We start from the raw sequence: 21684 nt of genomic DNA, 5'->3' as shown, positions 1-21684 counted from the left end.
TCCTCTTGTCTTTCGGCGAAACGTTTGTCTATCCTAGAGGCCAGCAAGATGAGGTCACTAAGAGTGGAAGGAAGCTCACGTGCAGCCAGAACGTCCTTTACTTCACTGTTAAGTCCTTTCTTGAAGGTGGCGCAAAGGGCTTCATTGTTCCAGTTCAGCTCAGAGGCCAGGGTGCGGAACTGAATGGCATAGTCACCCACGGAAGAACCTCCTTGGGTCAAATTTAGTAAGGCAGTCTCTGCGGAGGTAACCCGGCAGGCTCCTCAAAAACATTCCGGAACTCTAGGCAGAAGCTCTGGACGGAAGCGGTGGCAGGATCTGCGCGGTCCCATAGTGGTGTAGCCCAGGCCAGGGCCTTCCCGGACAGTAAACTGAGAATAAAGGCTACCTTGGCTCGCTCAGAAGGAAACTGGTCGGACAGAAGCTCTAGGTGGAGAGAGCACTGCGACAAGAACCCACGGCACTGCTTAGGATCTCCGTCATATTTGTCTGGTAAGGACAAACGGATTCTGGAACCGGTGGTAATGGCAGGCGGAGGTGATGCAGCAGGAGCAGACGGAGGAGCTGGCTGTTGCAGAGAAGGCAGGAGCTGCTGCAACATAGCGGTCAACTGGGCCAGCTGTTGACCCTGCTGGGCCACAATGGTGGTGAGGTCCTCCAGGCTTGGCAGGGGAACATCAGCGGGATTCATGGCCGGATCTTACTGTCACGAACCGGCAGGACAGGTAGTGAATCCTCTGGACCAGAGAGGCGATGGCGCGGGTTGTACTAGAGGACCGGTTCTAAGCAGTTACTGGTCTTCACCAGAGCCCGCCGCAAGGCGGGATGGATTTGCCGCGGCGGTAACTACCAGGTCGTGTCCCCTAGTAACAACTCAACCTCTCTGGCAGCTGATAAGGCGTGGTACACAGGGAGAAGGTAAGAGCGTAGTCGGACGTAGCAGCAGTCAGGGCAGGCGGCAAAGGTTCAAAGGCGAGTGGACGGTAGCAACGGGTACGGCAACAGGTAAGGCAAACTAACATCGTAGGGAACGCTTTCTCTGAGGCACAAGGCACAAAGATCCGGCAGAAGGCTGTGGGAGGAGAAGGTATAAATGGGCAGTGCACAGGTGCAGCCTAATTAAGTCAGCACTGCCTCTCACAACCTTAACCCTTAATAACCCCTTTGGACCAGGCACCAATCACTGGTGCACTGGTCCTTTGAATCTAAGAGTCCCGGCGCGCGCGCACCCTAGAGAGCGAGGACGCACACGCCGAGACGCTGGAGTGCTGCCTGGGGGCATACGCTGTGAGCGCTCCGAGGCCAGCAGGGGACCCGGAGCGCTCAGCGTAACAGGAATTTTTTATTCCCTTAAAGTGGGGAAAATTGGCTTCTACCTCACAGGGTTTTTTTTTTGCCTTCCTCTGGATCAACTTGCAGGATGACAGGCCGAACTGGATGGACAAATGTCTTTTTTTCTGCCTTATGTACTATGTTACTAAGCCATATACGGATTTCAAATATGCTCTTGTGAAAGCGGCCTTAAAAGGGTTTTCTGAGATTTTTATTTTGATAACCTATCTTCAGGATATGTCATCAATATCAGATTGGCAACGGTCCAAAACTTGGACCCCCGCTGATTAGTTGTTAGAAGAGGAAACTGCGGCCTTATTGTAGCTCATCAATCACAGCGCTGTACATAGTATAGCGGTTGTTCTTGGTATCGGAGCTCAGGCCTATTTACTTCAATGGGAGTGAGCTGCCCCTAGGCCATGTGACTGATAAACTTGGACTGGCCTAGGAAGAGTTCTCTCCAAACAGCTGATCAGTGGGGGGTGCTGGGAGTTGGACCCCTGCTGATTTGATCATAGGCCATCAGTATGAAGAACTTGGAAAACCCCTTTAATGAGATCCATAAAAGATAAATGCCCCTATAAATACTTGTCGTAAATGCCCCCATAAGAAACCCATCTCACACTTTCTTTCTCTTTTATCTGGGAAGGCTGGTTCAGTATTTTGGCAGATGTCTTAGTCATTTCCAGGACAACAAGCCCCATCAGTCACCTACCAGGCTGTCATTAGATTGTCAGTGGATCTTATAGACCTAATTTTTCAGACTATAAGACGCACCTTTGTTCCCTTAAAAGTGAGGGAAAAAGGGCAGTGCATCTTAAAGTCCGAATGCTAATGAGTGCTTCTATTATGGAAGCAGTCATTAGTATGCAGGAGGCGCGGGGAGCAGAGAGGGAAGCGCTGCGCTGGCTGTACTCACTGTCACGCCCTGCCCTGTGAGTGATCTGAGAAGATCTGTCAGACTTGCGGCACATGAGCCTATCTGACAGATTGCTTTGTTGTGGTTTTGAGCAGGATCACACCTCCTCACAGGTTCTGCTCATTAGTTATTTAGTGATGCTATTTATTCCCGCCTCTCACTTTAGCCCTTGCGGTTTATAGTTTCTTCTGGAGTTCTCTGCTGGTGCTTGGTGGATCTCCTGCTCCCAGTCTGTCTTAAGATAAGTCCTCCTTTCTTCCCATTTGTTCTATTTCCTGGCTAGGCCTTAGGAAGACACTGGTTCCTTCATCTTGAGCAAGGAACCGGTTGTCTTGTCGTCTGCTCCCTAGCTGAGGGTTTGTGTCAGTCGCAACAGGGATTAGGTTCCAGTGCATGAACACTTCTACCATCGGGATTTGTTCATGTTGTTAGCAGTCAGGGAAAGGCTTAGGGATTGTCAGGTGGTGACCTTGCCCTATTCCCTAGCTGTGGGGCCTAGCCTGGTTTTTTGTTACCTGTTAGTTGTGTTTGGTTTGCTTTCCTTCCCTCACCTTCCGTGACATTATAAACCGCCAATACCGTCATTTTATTTTATTTTTTTCTTCCCTTGGTCTGTGAGAAATGGAAGCTGTTGATGCACTGGTGGATCGCGTGCAGGAATTATCTTGGGAGGTAGCTGCCGATGGGAAGCAGGTTACCCTTGAACCAAAGGTCGCTCTCCCGGATTGGTTTTCCGGGGAAGGGATAACTTTGTCCGGTCAGGGCCGGGCCGACACAGAGGCTGGGGAGGCTCCAGCCTCAGGGCGCAGGCCAGCTCCCCAGCCTCTGGGCGGCAGGCAGGCCACTGACCACGTCGCTGCTGCTGCCGCTGATGTCTGATTAATAACAAACATACATATCTAAATTGCGCACTTGGGCAGCTCAGCCTCTGTTGGTGGTGGACCTTGTCCCAGGCCTGTGTCCGGTTCAGGGAATCTTGTAAATTATATTTTCGTCTGCTTCCGATTTCATCTGGAAATCTGATGACCCAGACCAGGTCTCTCTGGCTAAATCTAAGCTGCGTAGCTTGTGTCAGGGAGAACGTTCTGCTGAGTCATTTTGTGTTGAATTTAGATGGGTGACTGACTCGGAGTGGAATGATCCTGCACTCCATAGTCAGTTCTGTCAGGGGCTATCTGAGAAACTAAAAGACGCCCTTGCATTTCATGAAAACCCTGATTCTTTGGAGGCGGCCATGTCTCTTGCCGTACAGATTGATAGACGTTTGAGGGAGAGGGGCAAGGTTCCCCTCAGGCAGGAGGCACTGTCATGTGGGGAATCTGTCCCTCCTGTCCCTCGGGGTACAGTGATGCTTGAAACAGGGTCTGAAGATGAGCCTATGCAGTCAGGTGAGGTCTCTTCTCACCCTGGTAATAGGAACTCTAGAGTACAGAAAAGACTGTGTTATTTCTGTTGTAAAGAAGGACATTTCATTAATGTGTTTCCTTTTATTAAGCCTCATAGTGGTATTGAAAAACAAAAGGGGGGTTCTTTCAAAAGAAAAACAAGTTCCCTTACTCTTTGTAGCATGAATGGGGAGTCAGAACAGGGATATTTGTATTCTACCTGCAGTACCCGTTTTCTCCTGCCTGCCATGGTGGCACTAGACTCTGAAAATATTGAGTTAGAGGTATTTGTTGACAGTGGTACAGGGGTTAATCTTGTTGATTATCAATATTTTCAGAGTCATGGTTTTATAACTAGCGCATTAAACAAAGGGATATCAGTGTTTTCTATTGATTCCGCTCCTCTCTCGCAAAAATGTCTAACTCATATTGTGCAGGATATCCATTTGAGGGTGGGTGATTCTCATGTTGAATCCATTTCTTGTTTTGTTCTGAAAGGTTTGCCTGCCCCTCTGGTTCTGGGTTTACCATGGTTGATCAAACATAATCCTATCATTGATTGGCAAACTAGACAAATCAGTAATTGGAGTGATTCTTGTATGGACAACTGTCTCGGTGCATCTATTTCCATGGTATCCATGGTTACCTCCGTTTCTTTCTGATTTTTCAGACATATTCTCGGAGGGTGGAGATCAGGAGTTGTTCCCCCACCGAGAGTATGATTGTCCGATCAATCTTATTCCTGGAGCTAAATTGCCAAAATCTTAGTTATATAATCTTTCCCAACCCGAAAGAGTAGCTATGCGAGAGTATATTGCCGAGAGTTTGATAAAAGGTCTTATTAGACCATCTAAATCACCTATGGTAGTGGGTCCCTTAGACCGTGTTTAGATTTCCAGGAACTGAATCTCATTACAGTCCGTGACCCTTATCCCCTTCCCTTGATTCCGGATCTATTTGATCAGATTGTTGGTGCCAAGGTGTTTTCTAAGTTGGATTTAGGAGGGGCTTATAATCTGATCAGAATCAAGGAAGGGGATGAATGGAAGACGGCCTTCAATACCCCTGAGGGTCACTTCGAAAACCTGGGTATGCCCTTTGGTTTGACTAATGCCCCGACAGTCTTCCAGCACTTTATCAATTACATTTTTCATCATTTGGTGGGGAGGTTTGTTGTTATTTACCTCGATGACATTCTAATTTATGGAGACTCATCAGGATCATTTAAGACAAGTATTATTGATCCTTCGGGAGAATAAATTGTATGCTAAGTTGGAAAAATTTGTCTTTGCTGTTCAGGAGCTGCAGTTTCTGCGTTACTTACTTTCTGCCTTAGGTTTTCGCATGGATCCCGAAAAGGTCTGTGCGGTACTGGAATGGGACCGGCCGGAGATTCAGAAAGCTCTGATGCGGTTTTTGGGATTTACTAATTACTACAGAAAGTTCATCCTGAATTATTCTACTGTTGTCAAACCTTTGACTGATATGACTAGGAAGGGTGCTGACTTTTCTGTCTGGTCGGAAGAGGCATTACAGGCTTTTTCTGCTATAAAGGAATGTTTTGCTTCCGCTCCCATTCTGATGCAACCTGATGTGTCTCAACCCTTCATTGTGGAGGTTGACGTGTCAGAAGTGGGAGTCGGAGCAGTTTTGTCGCAGGGTCCCTCTCCTAGCAAATGGCGCCCGTGTGCTTTTTTCTCAAAGATACTCTCTGCTGCCGAAAGAAATTATGATGTTGGGAATAGAGAGTTGTTGGCCATCAAATTGGCCTTTGAGGAATGGCGTCATTGGCTAGAAGAAGCGATTGACCCGATTATGGTAATTACTGACCATAAGAATCTGGCTTACTTGCAATCAGCAAAGCATCTGAACCCTAGGCAGGCCAGGTGGTCATTGTTTTTTACCAGATTTAATTTTGTGGTCACTTATCGTCCTGGGATCATTTGGGATACTTTGTCACGTAGCTTTCCTGGGGGGGGGGAGATTCGGAATCCAGCTCCGATTTTGGCTGATGGGGTGGTGGTATCCGCTCTTTATCCTGAGCTGGAGGCGGAAGTGTTGGGGGCTCAAGATGAGGTACCTGATTCCTGTCCTCCAGGTAAGTTGTTTGTTCCTTCAGAACTACGACACAAGGTGTTCAAGGAACATCATGATATTGTTCTTGCGGGACACCCTGGAGGTAGATCCACAGTGGATCTTATTTCCCGGAGATTCTGGTGGCCAGGTTTGCGTAAATGTGTTGAGGGCTATGTAGCAGCTTGCGAGACCTGTGTATGCGCTAAGGTGGCTCACAGGATCTCTTCTTCCTTTGTCCATTCCATCTTGTCCTTGGACACATTTGTCCATGGACTGCATTACTGATTTACCAAGTTCCTCTGGGAAAACTGTGATTTTGGTGGTGGTGGACCGCTTCAGTAAGATGGCTCACTTTGTACCATTATCTGGTTTGCCCAATGCTAAAACTCTCGCTCGGGTGTTTATTGATAACATAGTGAAATTACACGGCATTCCCTCTGATGTGGTGTCTAATAGGGGGACCCAATTTGTTTCCAGGTTTTGGAAGGCGTTTTGTACTCGTTTGGGTATTCAGTTGTCTTTCTCTTCGGCTTTTCATCCTCAGTCAAATGGACAAACTGAGTGCACTAACCAGAACCTGGAGACTTATTTGAGGTGTTTTGTCGCCGAGAATCAGGAGGAGTGGTCCTCGTTTTTGTCCTTGGCTGAGTTTGCCTTGAATAACCGTAGACAGGAGTCAACTGATAAGTCACCATTTTTTGGCGCATATGGTTTTCACCCTCAGTTTGGTACCTTTTCTGGGACTGAATCTTCTGGTATACCTGAAGAGGAGAGATTCTCTTCTTCGTTGTCTTCTATTTGGTGGAAGATTCAAATTAATTTGAAAAAATTGGGCGAAAGATACAAACGTATGGCTGACAAGAGACATATGACTGGTCCAGACCTGTGTGTGGGTGATTTGGTGTGGTTGTCTACTAAGAACATTAAGCTGAAAGTACCCTCTTGGAAGTTGGGCCCAAGATTTATTGGTCTGTACAAAATCTCGGCCATTGTTAATCCGGTTGCGTTTCATCTGGAACTTCCGCAGGCATGGAAGATCCATAATGTGTTTCACAGATCTTTGTTGAAGAAGTATGTTGAACCTGCTGAACCATCTCCTTTGCCTCTTCCTCCGGTTTTGGTAGATCGATATCTGGAGTTTCAGATCTCCAGAATACGCAACTCGCGTGTTCTTTGGGGCTCCCTTCAGTACCTTGTGCATTGGAGCGGATAAGGAAAGAATGTGGGTTCCGGCTACCGATGTTAATGCTAGCCGCCTTGTGAAGGCCTTTCACAGGGCACACCCGGATAAAGTTGGTCCTGGGTGCCCGGAGGTCACCAGTAGAGGGAGGGGGCGGGGGGGGGGGGGGGGGTACTGTCACGCGCTGCCTTGTGAGTGATCTGAGAAGATCTGTCAGACTTGCAGCACGTGAGCCTATCTGACAGTTTGCTTTGTTGTGGTTTTGGGCAGGATCACACCTCCTCACAGGTTCTGCTCATTAGTTATTAAGTGATGCTATTTATTCCCGCCTCTCACTATAGCCCTTGCGGTTTATAGTTTCTTCTGGAGTTCTCTGCTGGTGCTTGGTGCATCTCCTGCTCCCAGTCCGTCTTGAGATAAGTCCTCATATCTTCCCTTTCGTTGTATTTCCTGGCTAGGCCTTAGTTCCTTTATCTTAAGCAAGGAACCGGTTGTCTTATCGCCTGCTCCCTAGCTGAGGGTTTGTGTCAGTTGCAGCAAGACTTAGGTTCCAGTGCATGAACACTTCTACTATCGGGACTTGTTCATGTTGTTAGCAGTCAGGGAAAGGCTTAGGGATTGTCAGGTGGTGACCTTTTCCTATTCCCTAGCTGTGGGGCCTAGCCTGGTGTTTTGTTACCTGTTAGTTGTGTTTAGTTTGCTTTCCTTCCCTCACCTTCCGTGACACTCACCCTCCCTGGTCTTCTCCCGGGCCCCGCTCTGCACTTTGTTCTGACTGCATACAGCATCAGGATGTAGTGCACATTGGCATGCATTATCATCTGATGCTCTACGACATCAGGTCACAGTGCAGCGCAGGCCATAAAAAGACCAGGGAGTGGTGAGTCCTGGATCTGCAGGGAGGCAGCGCCGTCCACAGCAAGCAAGGTAAGTTTATTAATTGTTTTAATGTATGATGGGGGTCTCATCTGAGGCTGATGGAGGTTGGGGTTTTTGATCTGAGGCTGATTGAGCTTGGGGTCTGATGAGGGTCTGAACTGAGGTCTGATGGAGCTTGGAGGTCTGATTTTTGGTTTCTGATTTGAGGTCTGATGGAGCCTGGGGGTCTGGTGAGGATTGGGGGTCTGATGAAAAATATTTTTTCTTATTTTCCTAGGTGCATCTTATAGTCGGTAATTAATTGGGATATGCCATCCTAATGGTGCCAAAGCACATTAGATTAACATTGGCTGAACCCACCAATGTCGGCAGGGCTGGCTGATCTAATGTGTATCTGCAATGAGCCGGACCGTGGTACGGTTAGGCGGACGCCAAAATAATGCAGTGGGTCCGGATATGGATATAGAAGTCTATTGTTTTTTTTTCGTGACGCCAATTGCAGCGTGCGCAGGGTACAGTCTCAGGGCCCTTTAAGGTGTTGCAACTCACGTACCAGGTTAGGAATGCCAGAGTGGTGTAATGTCTCTGTGTGGAAGTAGGTATAGTGTCAACGGTGTCTCCTACCTGGGTACGGCTGGACTCCTGGATCCTGACTCACTTGCAATAAATGAGTGTATTGCTTTTAGGAGTAATTGAGGGATTTTGGTAGCAGTAAATGAGATCAAGACTTGGAATATAATTCAACTTTTCTTTACTGGAAGAAGCATTAATCCATATGAGTTACAGCAATAGTCTTGGGTCCCAGCAGGTATTGACAATGTATGGCAGGGATCAATATCTCTTCTGCTTCTATCATATGCCTGGAGAATATGGCAGGAATATGTATCTTCTGCTCTGTCTATCTTCTGCTGTGTATGGGAATGACTAGCTGAGGAGGAATTTGGCTTCTCCTGGTCTCTGGATGGTTACTCACAGTTCGCTCACAGGGAATGGTTCTTCCTGGAGTTCTGTAGGTGCTGCTTGCTTGTCAACCAGTTGAGGCTGAAGGACTCAGACTGGGGATGAAGATCTTTGGTCTCAGCCGAGACTCGATCCTGGGTTGGGATCCCTAGAACTGGGAGCTCCTACTAGCACAGCCTTCCCCTAGCCGGGGTGGCTGGCACACTAACTGTAACTTCCTTTTCTCCCCATGAGGCAGGATGTGGGAACATTCCACATCTCCTCAAAGAGGGGGAGCTAAACTGGAATGAACTATTCCAGTCTAGATATGCTAAACTGTTTACTAAGGCCCTGGTAACACATTGCTGCCACCTGCTGGTGTACATGGAAATTACAGCAAATTACATGTAACAGGCTTAGAATATGCACATTATTAAGGATGTGATGTTAAATTACACAGGATGACAATGCAGATACACTTAACAGGATGTAGCGGGGAGAAAGAGTTTAGTAACATAACTCTGGGATGTTACATATCTGGGTAATCCAAATCTCCCCGGGGAGCAGATGTCAGAGGGAAAGAAGGATCAGGCATGCTGTGTTTCAACATGCCAATTATTTGTCTTCAGGGGCAATAAGTGGCCCCCAGAGGTATCTATCCCCTCCCCCCACTCTTGCGTTAAAAACCATGCACCTTCAACTAAGGCTACTTTTACACTAGTGTTTTTGCTGGATCCGGCAGGGTTCGGCAAAATTGCTTCCGTTACTAATAATGCAACCATATGCATCTGTTATAAACGGATCCGGTTGTATTATCCTTAACATAGCCAAGACGGATCCGTCATGAACTCCATTGAAAGTCAATGGGGGATGGATCTGTTTTCTATTGTGTCAGATTGTGTCAGAGAAAACTGATCCGTCCCCATTGACTTGCATTGTTTTACTCCGCATCCCAGGACGGAAAGCAAACCGCAGCATGCTGTGGTTTGCTCTCAGGTATGGAAACGCAACCAAACGGAACAGAATGCATTTTGGAGCATTCCGTTATGTTCAGTTACGTTTTGTCCCCATTGCCAATGAATGGGGGCAAAATGGAAACGTTTTTCTCTGGAATTGAGACCCTATGATGGATCTCAATACCGGAATATAGAAACATTGGTGTGAAAGTAGCCTAAGTTGAGTGTGCATGTGTATAGGGGCAAGGAGGAGTAGCTGTCAGCCAAAACAAAAGATTTAGGCCTCCTGTGTGCGCCCCGTGGCCGTGCTCCAGCCTGAAAATTGCGGGCCGCAATGCACGAACACCGACTATGGGGCAGATGCAGTGGATCACGGACCCATTCACTTTAATGGGTCGGCGATCCGCCCATTTTGCAAAAAGATAGAACATGTCCTATCTTTTTGCGGAACAGAAGTACGGGTCAAAACCCCAAGTGCAGCACGCCAGACCTGCAGGATATAGCGACAGTGAGGTCACGGTATGGGCAATCGAGGGTTACTCACTTTTCTGAGGAGAACCCTGGGCAGGCATGCAACAGTGAAAGGAGAGGCAGACACTAGTTCCTCTGGGGCACACTCTGTAGATAGGGACCAGACCTGATGGTATGTGAGGTGCCCTGGATGTTGTAGGTGTTTTGGGTGCCTTAGGTAAGGTCCCTTTAAGGATCGTGACGCCAGTGCCTGTAACGGTGGCACATTGATTTATAGGAGTAATAAATGAGTACACAGTTGGTGAACTAAACGTTGCTTTACTTGGTGGAAAACCAGTCCAACTTTGTACAATCAGTTACAGTTGATAAAGATGATGCAGTCCCTTGAACAATACTCCACAAGCAGGTTCTCTTTCAATAATGGCAGGTATTAATCATGCAAGATACTTGGAGGGCAAACAGTTAATGCTTTGCAGTACAATGCTGCTCTATCCCCTTCAGCTATTCTAGCTGGCTGGATCCCAAGGCCTGGATGCCTAATTGCTGGCTTTAATCCTTGGTATATAAATTCTTCCTCCAGTATTGACCCTTGCTCTTTACTTTATAGTACTTCTGCCCATCAGGTTACTTATCTGACCTTGCTGTGTTGTCCTTACTTGGTAGGGGAGCTGCAGGTTTCTCCCAGAAGGTACATTCCTACTACTGGGGTAATCTTCTGAGCTAACTGAGGCTCACTTGATCTACAGGCAGGCTAGGGTTCTTCACTAGCCTCCTGGACGTAGCTAGCAGCCAGGGCTATCAAGCTGCATGTCAGGAGGAGGCCCTCAACATATCTCTGGCTGGTTCCTTCTCACTTCTGTCTCCACAGACTCCTGACTACAGGGAGTGCAGAATTATTAGGCAAGTTGTATTTTTGACGATTAATTTTATTATTGAACAACAACCATGTTCTCCATGAACCCAAAAAACTCATTAATATCAAAGCTGAATATTTTTGGAAGTAGTTTTTAGTTTGTTTTTAGTTTTAGCTATTTTAGGGGGATATCTGTGTGTGCAGGTGACTATTACTGTGCATAATTATTAGGCAACTTAACAAAAAACAAATATATACCCATTTCAATTATTTATTTTTACCAGTGAAACCAATATAACATCTCAACATTCACAAATATACATTTCTGACATTCAAAAACAAAACAAAAACAAATCAGTGACCAATATAGCCACCTTTCTTTGCAAGGACACTCAAAAGCCTGCCATCCATGGATTCTGTCAGTGTTTTGATCTGTTTACCATCAACATTGCGTGCAGCAGCAACCACAGCCTCCCAGACACTGTTCAGAGAGGTGTACTGTTTTCCCTCCTTGTAAATCTCACATTTGATGATGGACCACAGGTTCTCAATGGGGTTCAGATCAGGTGAACAAGGAGGCCATGTCATTAGATTTTCTTCTTTTATACCCTTTCTTGCCAGCCACGCTGTGGAGTACTTGGATGCGTGTGATGGAGCATTGTCCTGCATGAAAATCATGTTTTTCTTGAAGGATGCAGACTTCTTCCTGTACCACTGCTTGAAGAAGGTGTCTTCCAGAAACTGGCAGTAGGACTGGGAGTTGAGCTTGACTCCATCCTCAACCCGAAAAGGCCCCACAAGCTCATCTTTCATGATACCAGCCCAAACCAGTACTCCACCTCCACCTTGCTGGGGTCTGAGTCAGACTGGAGCTCTCTGCCCTTTACCAATCCAGCCACGGGCCCATCCATCTGGCCCATCAAGACTCACTCTCATTTCATCAGTCCATAAAACCTTAGAAAAATCAGTCTTGAGATATTTCTTGGCCCAGTCTTGACGTTTCAGCTTGTGTGTCTTGTTCAGTGGTGGTCGTCTTTCAGCCTTTCTTACCTTGGCCATGTCTCTGAGTATTGCACACCTTGTGCTTTTGGGCACTCCAGTGATGTTGCAGCTCTGAAATATGGCCAAACTGGTGGCAAGTGGCATCTTGGCAGCTGCACGCTTGACTTTTCTCAGTTCATGGGCAGTTATTTTGCGCCTTGGTTTTTGCACACGCTTCTTGCGACCCTGTTGACTATTTTGAATGAAACGCTTGATTGTTCGATGATCACGCTTCAGAAGCTTTGCAATTTTAAGAGTGCTGCATCCCTCTGCAAGATATCTCACTATTTTTGACTTTTCTGAGCCTGTCAAGTCCTTCTTTTGACCCATTTTGCCAAAGGAAAGGAAGTTGCCTAATAATTATGAACACCTCCTAATATAGGGTGTTGATGTCATTAGACCACACCCCTTCTCATTACAGAGATGCACATCACCTAATATGCTTAATTGGTAGTAGGCTTTCGAGCCTATACAGCTTGGAGTAAGACAACATGCATAAAGAGGATGATGTGGTCAAAATACTCATTTGCCTAATAATTCTGCACGCAGTGTATGAACTAACTCCTCCCTGTCTGGGCCTGAACATTTATACTAGGGGCTTCCTATCTCCCTCTAGCGTCTAGGATGTCTATTTACACCCAACTAGGCCTGCTAAGCATTAACACAGGGGAAAACATTGCATGTAAAAACACATAGAAAAATACATTAAATGCATAGACGAATATAATATTACTGTCCCTGGTGAGTAGAAGCAACACATCACCCAATTGACCCTTGTGTAGTGCCCACGCCTACCTAGTGGGACACTACATAACCCCACGCTATGACGTTGCCCCTCCTCGGCGCAACATGAAGGGGCCCTGCCCAGCTGGATACTGCACCTGAAAAAGAGAAAATAATGCAAAGCAGGAAAATACATCTACATTTGCAAAAATACATTATATGTATACATCAGGCAGTTCCACTGGCTTAGGAGCAAGTACGGTGAAAAGGGGCGTCGTTCTCTTCTCTCAGGATAATGTAAGGGAACAGGGGCGCTGACCTGGTGCAGCGTGTCAATAATACCAGGATAGTCCATATAATATCTTAAATGCAAATTGTCCATAATAGAACAGTAGAAAAATGTGAAACAATTAAAAGTTCTTGGAGGCTCAAAGAACAAACATGAGTCCGTACCCAGGTTCCTTTCTTATTCACAGCAAGTTTCAAAGATAGCAAGGACGAAGGTATAGGATCACAGAGGCTCGCATACAGTGGAGTCCATCTCTGGGCACATTTCTTTTAAAGTAGCAATATCTCAGAGGCTCATGTGCATTTGAGTCTATCCCTGGGCGCATTTCCTTGGACTTAGGTTGCACAATAATAAAATGACAGCACATAAAAATAGCCCACATTATTCCAATGGCATATATAAAAATAAGTGCTGCAATACCCTTAATAAACCTGAAAAGGCGGTTAAAAAGGGTTAAAGGTGCAACATAAAAAAAAATAGGCACAACTTGGCTCAAATATTGAAGAAGCAGGCAGGAGGTCCTGTGAACAACATGGCTTTGCTGCAATTGGTATTTCAGTGGGCGACAATACCACTGAGCCGTGGGTAACTGGCAGCAGCAACAAAGGACCAAAACAAAGGACTCCTGTCCTGGAAGGGTTGAATCCTCTTTTAATAAGGTCCCTTTATGAAAGAAATCAAATAAATCAATGGCCTAGCAGGCCAATTCACAGGGGCATGTCAGATCCACTGGACATCACAGTGGTGCTCCCTGGCTTCATTTGTAGATTGGGCCTGTAGTGAGAGTCAACAGGCGGATGTGCCCACAACACAGTATTGGGGGGCAGCTGCAGCATAAAGGGACCCCGAATTGGTATTGGCCCCATAGACCTAGGGGTGATCACAGTTGCTGACCGCACCGGTGCAGGCATGACAATTGTGGGCTGCTGCACTGGCCTGGGTACCGCTGCTGCAAGCGGTCCCGTGGGTTCCGGGACAACTGGCTCTGTACGTCGGTGCACAGCATAGGAGGGCCTCACCGCAGGTGCTGATACTAAAGGTGGCCGGCTGGCAGGGACAGGTACTCTCACCTCAGACCCGGAGACGTCCGAGTCCTTAAGTCCACTTTCCTTCTGGTTAGGTGGAGTCTGGATCCTGGCGGAGGCAATCTGGCGCAGCTCACGTAACTGCTTCTCCAGCCGCACGATCTGGTCGTCCAGGCTTTCAGATTCGGGATCGCTGTCCTCCGATGTCGCCGCCGGCACTTGTGAAGTAGAGGGCGCATCCTGCGCAGCCGCTGCAGGTTCAGGTGAGGCGTCCGCTCTCTTTCCTTTTCGGATGTTGTCCAGGGCAGCATGGAATCTTTCCACATCTTCTAATTCTCGGATGGTCTTTTCTCTGCGAGGCAGCTCAGGTGAGGGCCACGGACTCGCCCATTTTTCCAACACGCTCGATCCTTCTCTGGAGAGCGACAGGGCGGCACCAATAATTGAAGACAGATCCTCCCATTGCTCTGGGAGGCCGCCCCCCAGGTACTCCAGTATGGGGAAGGCGGAGTCCATTATAGCAGACATGCAAATGTCCAGACAGGGCGGTGGCGCGGACATATAGCCTTTACCGCACTTTTCAGCAGAAGGCGCCAATTTTTACCGCCAATTTAGTATGAAGATGACGCAGCAAATAAATCCAGTCAGGTTAAGCGGCCATCTTTGAGCAAAATCGCTGTCAATTCACTGACAGCAAGCGGTGGCTTTACAACAGCAAAACAGTCCACAAAAAGCACAGTTTCACACCGCAAATTATTACAGTTCTTTGGCCCAGCAATTTTTAATAAAGCAATTAGGGCTTGGTCACTTTAAGGCATATAATAGCACACAGTTTTTATATCCGCAATGGTGCAGGAATGATCGTATCCTGTTCGTGACGCCAATTTATGCAGCACGCCAGACCTGCAGGGTATAGCGACAGTGAGGTCACGGTATGGGCAATCGAGGGTTACTCACTTTTCTGAGGAGAACCCTGGGCAGGCATGCAACAGTGAAAGGAGAGGCAGACACTAGTTCCTCTGGGGCACACTCTGTAGATAGGGACCAGACCTGATGGTATGTGAGGTGCCCTGGATGTTGTAGGTGTTTTGAGTGCCTTAGGTAAGGTCCCTTTAAGGATCGTCACGATCCTTAAAGGGACCTTACCTAAGGCACTCAAAACCTGTAACGGTGGCACATTGATTTATAGGAGTAATAAATGAGTACACAGTTGGTGAACTAAACGTTGCTTTACTTGGTGGAAAACCAGTCCAACTTTGTACAATCAGTTACAGTTGATAAAGATGATGCAGTCCCTTGAACAATACTCCACAAGCAGGTTCTCTTTCAATAATGGCAGGTATTAATCATGCAAGATACTTGGAGGGCAAACAGTTAATGCTTTGCAGTACAATGCTGCTCTATCCCCTTCAGCTATTCTAGCTGGCTGGATCCCAAGGCCCGGATGCCTAATTGCTGGCTTTAATCCTTGGTATATAAATCCTTCCTCCAGTATTGGCGCTTGCTCTTTACTTTATAGTACTTCTGCCCATCAGGTTACTTATCTGACCTTGCTGTGTTGTCCTTACTTGGTAGGGGAGCTGCAGGTTTCTCCCAGGAGGCACATCTCTTTTACTGGGGTAATCTTCTGAGCTAACTGAGGCTCACTTGATCTGCAGGCAGGCTAGAGTTCCTCACTAGCCTCCTGGACGTAGCTAGCAGCCAGGGCTATCAAGCTGCATGTCAGGAGGAGGCCCTCAGCATATCTCTGGCTGGTGCCTTCTCACTTCTGTCTCCACAGACTCCTGACTATGAACTAACTCCTCCCTGTCTGGGCCTGAACATTTATACTAGGGGCTTCCTATCTCCCTCTAGCGTCTAGGATGTCTAATTACACCCAACTAGGCCTGCTAAGCATTAACACAGGGGAAAACATTGCATGTAAAAACACATAGAAAAATACATTAAATGCATAGACAAATATAATATTACTGTCCCTGGTGAGTAGAAGCAACACATCACCCAATTGACCCTTGTGTAGTGCCCACGCCTACCTAGTGGGACACTACACAAGCACTACGGTTCCGTAGGGTTCGGTTCCATGCTTCCATTACGCACCATGAATTATTAACTTTCAGGCAACATTTGTGGCTGGAATTTTTGCCTAAAAAAAGCAACAAAAATGGCCAGCAAGGGTATATTCACACGTAGTAGTTGAGGTGCAGTTAAAGGAGTTGACCAACCATAAGAACTTCTCACCTATCCACAGGATAGGCAATAAAGTATCTGACCCCCACTGACCATGAGAAAGGGCTCCTGGAGTGAATGGAGCATACTGATGCTGGAGATAACCGAAAATACTTCGTGTATGACTTTTTTTTCCGTCTAAAATATCGGATCTCAGACGGAAAGGGCTAAAACGGATGCAAAATGTGCGCAACTGAGCCTAACGGATGCTTAAAATACAGGATGCATTTTTTATTTATTTTTCTGTTCTTCTGATGGATCAGAAGACCTGAAAACTAAAAGGTGATGTAAACCCGGCCTTATTATACCCATTTGCTGCCATGCGTTTGTATGTAATTATGATAGATTGCCACTAGATGGCATCAGTTCGATGTCTTAAAGCTACAGATGACACATTGTACATCTCTTTATAGAACAAGTAGTAAGTAGTCTTGCTCTTGAATGCATTTGCACAGAAAATCTGCAGCAATTTACAGTACAATACATGTGGATGGGGTTTTATAAATCTAAATGTAACACTAACAGATTTTGTCACAGATTCACTGCTGATTTGCTTTGAAATCCACATGGAAAAAGCCAGCAGTATCCGTAAACCAAAACCAAGGATGGGACCTACAGAGAAAAGGTACAATGGAAAGATCTGCATCTCTTCTGTGTTTTTAACCCACTCCTGGTTTTGTCTTACAGATACGATGGAAAATATTGACCGTATGAAAGTGGCTTGAGTCAATGGGGGTCATTTATCAAACACTGGTCTTTAATAGCACCCGCGCTGCCGGAGGATGCGCCTAATTTATCACAAAAAGTGGGCCTCATCATAGATTAGGGGCACCTTTGCCAGTCTATGCACAAGGAGTAACAACTAGTCCAGCTCCTGAGTGAAGTAGGTTTCCGCCAACATTTACACCTGTTTCATGGCAGTAAATTTGCCAGGCCCGATATCCCGGTGCCCGCCACTCCCAAGTGGTGAGGACAGCATGAGTACGCCCATGCGACAAACTACTGTGGCACTACCGTTTAAAAAGTCACAAAAGGGGCTGTTAATTCCGGTATTGAGATGCGGCAGAGGCTCTCAATACCGAAGTTAAATGGATTTATTTTGATTTTGCACATCAGGATGCATCCGTTCCAATAGGATGCGGTTGTGCGAAATCAAAACGGAAAAAAACGGATCTGTCACTAAATACATTGAAAGTCAATGGGGGATGTATCAGTTTTTTTAGGCTCCTGAAAAAACGAATCCATCACCATTGGCTTATATTGTTTTCAGTGTCGGATCCGTTTTTATGACCGGACACAAAACCACAGCTTGCAGCGGAATGCTGACGGAACGAATTTCATAACCTGAAACTCGCTCATCTCTAATCCTGATCTTTCCATTCAGAAATGCATGAGGACCAAATGGAAATGTTTTTTCCCGGTATTTTCCCTCTGCCGGATCTCAATTATATGATGTGCTCAGAAGAGGTTAATAATGTTACATGTGTTTTGTATCCAGTATTTTATTTTTGCCAAAGAGACTGAAAAGTGACTCAATTAAGAGAGAAGCCTTGTCAGTAAACAATGGGCGCTCTGTGCGGAGCGAGGAATTACAGCGGCCGATTCTTCTATTAAAATGTGCTCCTAAAAGCAGCCAAATCAGACACCGGGATCTCTACGGACCTATTATAGTAAGCCATAAAATTTCTCGTACCCTGGTAACAATATTATTATTAGGGATGAGCGAATCGACTTCGGATGAAACATCCGAAGTCGATTCGCATAAAACTTTGTTCTAATACTGTACGAAGCAGGAACTCCGCACAGAATTAGAATGTATTGGCTCCGATGAGCCGAAGTTATTGCTTCGCGAAGTCTCGCGAGACTTCATGCAATAACTTCATAAGAACCGAACCCGAGACTTCGCAAATCAATAACTTCGGCTCATCGGAGCCAATACCTTCTAATACTGTACAGAGCTCCTGCTCCATACAGTATTAGAATGAAGTTTTATGCGAATTGACTTCGGATGTTTCATCCGAAGTTGATTCGCTCATCGCTAATTATTAGGCTCCATTCACACGTCCGCAATTTCGTTCCGCATTTTGCGGAACAGAATTGCGGACCCCTTCATTTCTATGGGGCCGCATGATGTGCGGCCCGGATCCAGAAATGCGGACCCGCACTTCCGGGTCCCCATTTCCGTTCCTGAAAAAAATAGAACATGTCCTATTCTTGTCCACAATTGCGGACAAGAATAGGCATATTTTATTAGTGCCGGCAATGTGCGGTCCGCAAAATGCAGATCGCACATTGCCGGTGTCCGTGTTTTGCGGATCCGCAAAACACACTACGGACGTGTGAATGGACCCTAATCTCGTAAGTCAGATGGAAGCTAGCACTCCAACATGCCATGATGCACACCCCAGAAGCTAATGGTACACTTTTCGGGTCATAGATGATTGAAGGGGTTGGGGAGGGGTTTGATATTGATGACCTGTCCTCCGGATAGGTCATCACTATCTTATTGGCAGGGATCCGGCACCCTCGCCAATCAGCTGTTTGAAGAGGAGGCGGCACTTCATGCGAGCTCTGCTTCCCCTTCATTACACAGCCCATCGTCTTGGAAGTGCAGTTTAATTATTCACATGAATGGAGAGAGTACTACGCCGCCACTCCACAGGAGACGATGGGCAGTGTAATAAAAAGGTTGTCACTTACCATTCCACTGCTATCGTGGGGGAGGGGCAATAGCGAAGCTAGGAGTTTTTTAACCCAGAGTGAAGAATTAGTTCTGACCACTCCATACCTCCCAACCTTTAAAAAGCACAAAGAGGGTCAACATGTGTGGCGCACTACAATGTGCACCCACATTGTAATTATTCCCCCTGTGTGCCACCACAGAGTAGTAATGCCCACATTGTGCCCCTTCACAGTAGTAATGTTAACATTGTGCCCCCTCAGAGTAGTTATGCCCACATGTGCGCTCTTCACAGTAGTTATACCCACATTGTGCCCCATCACAGTAGCTATGCCCACATATGCACCCTTCACAGTAGTTTTGCACACATTGCGCCCTTCACAGTAGTTATGCCCACATGTGCCCTCTTCACAGCAGTTATGCCCACATGTGCCCCCTTCACAGCAGTTATGCCCACATGTGCGCCCTTCACAGTAGTTATGCTCACATGTGTCCCCTTCACAGTAGTTATGCCCACATGTGCACATGTGCTCCCTACACAGTTGTTATGCCCACATGTGTCTCCTTCACAGTAGTTATGCCCACATATGCACCCTTCACAGTAGTTATACCCACATTGTGCCCCATCACAGTAGCTATGCCCACATATGCACCCTTCACAGTAGTTTTGCACACATTGCGCCCTTCACAGTAGTTATGCCCACATGTGCCCTCTTCACAGCAGTTATGCCCACATGTGCCCCTTCACAGCAGTTATGCCCACATGTGCGCCCTTCACAGTAATTATGCACACATGTGCCCCCTTCACAGTAGTTATGCCCACATGTGCTCCCTACACAGTTGTTATGCCCACATGTGCCTCCTTCACAGTAGTTATGCCCAGATATGTGCTCTTTCACAATTTTTATTCCCAGATACATGCCCCCTTTACAGTCGCTATGCCCAGATATGTGCCCCCTTCACAGTAGTTATGCCCCTTTCACTGGAAGAAAAAAAAAAACGAAATACTCACCTAGTTCCTCTGATGATCATCACAGCTCAGATGCCGGCGCTCCCCCGCAAGCAGCAGACAGGATACGGTCACACATCGCTCTGCTGTAGGAGGAGCACAGACTGATTCCAGGTCTGAACCACTCCTCCTACACAGACCAGCAGTGGGATGTCTGACCCCATTGTGCTGCTGCGGGAATGGATGGCTTCCTGCTTCATCATTACAGGCAACTATCTCTGCATCCTATAAACCAGGGATCAGCAACCTTCGGCACTCCAGGTGTTGTGAAACTACATCTCCCATCATGCACATGATGCTTGGCTGTTCTCTGAACTCCCATAGAAGTGAAAGCAGCATGCTGGGAGTTGTAGTTTCACAACAGCTGGAGTGCCGAAGGTTGCTGATCCCTGCTATAAACACAGAGACAGCTGAGAGCAGGACATACCTCAGCTGTTCCGGGACCGTTGGACAGCCAACAAAATCCGTGACTGTTCCGCCAGTTGGGAGGTATGCCACCCCTCCAGGACTGTCTACCTGCTCTACAGCTTCACATTGGCACCTCCACCACATAAAGCATCTAGGCTGTGCACCCCTAGACCTCCTAGAAATGTGCTCACTTTAGGGCTACAGCTACTTTGCTGTAGGGATTGTTGGTCGTGTGGTCAATAATGATGGTCGTACCCTCTAATACAATGCACTGACCAACTCAATTCTCTACCACTGCCTTGTACAATTGGTCAGAATAGATTATACAGGACAACTCTGAAGTCAAAATACCCAAGTTTATGTTTCACCATCCGGTCGGCTGCCATTAATCAGGAACATGCCAAACAAATTAGCTTTGTAAAGCTTCCTGTGCTTATCTAGAGCCGAATCAGGGCGAGGAGTTCGTGTGTAGCTCAGATCCTTCTGGTAGAAGGACAAAGGTGCATCACTGTGCCCTGGAGTCTCCTTCACATCGACTTCAGGGCACTTATTATATAGGTGCAAGCTCAAGACTGAGAGTATGCCGAGGAGCAGAGAAGAAATGATTGTCCTTCTTCCCCCATGAATCACAAATCACAGCACAGACACATATCACCCTCATCATTCGCAGCCCCACACACGTTTACCAGTATGCAGGCCAGGAAGCTGGTGCACATTACGCCTGGTATCTACCCAGGGGTGGACTGGCCATAGACCCTACAGGGAAACTCTCCGGGGGGGCGATGCCCAGAGGGTTACCTGGGCCTCACTCACAACCACCAGTCACGTGAGTGATGATCTGATGCTACCTGAGTTGGGATTGTCAAGAACCTACGTACCCTGCCGGCGGCCGCAGGTGCCCTACTGACTCCTGAATTCAACTATTGCCGCCCTAGGGCAACTGGAGTGGGAGGACAGAACATAGCAGCTGGCGCTGGCCACCACAGAGGGGCAGTTTCTGGGGAGGTATTTTGTGCTGCTGTGTCATTATTTTATGTTTTACTGTAATATCTGGTTCTGCTGGGGCAGTATTTTATGCCACAGCATGCTATTGCTTGCCCATCTAATAGTATTACCCCGCCTTCTGTCGGTTTGGATCCACCTACAACATGGGGCCACTTTTAATTTTTTTCCAGGGCCACTTTAAATTTCCAGTCCACCCCTGAATCAGCTGCTTTAGATTTCATTTTCTGGCGCATGGAACTCCGGAAATGTGGTGTGACAGTGGTGTCTTACATATGCTGGATCTGGCGA

The sequence above is a fragment of the Bufo bufo genome, chromosome 6 (genome assembly GCF_905171765.1).
Source record: "Bufo bufo chromosome 6, aBufBuf1.1, whole genome shotgun sequence".
NCBI lineage: Eukaryota > Metazoa > Chordata > Amphibia > Anura > Bufonidae > Bufo > Bufo bufo.
The sequence above is the reverse complement of the archived record's forward strand: the minus strand, read 5'-3'. Positions refer to the sequence as shown.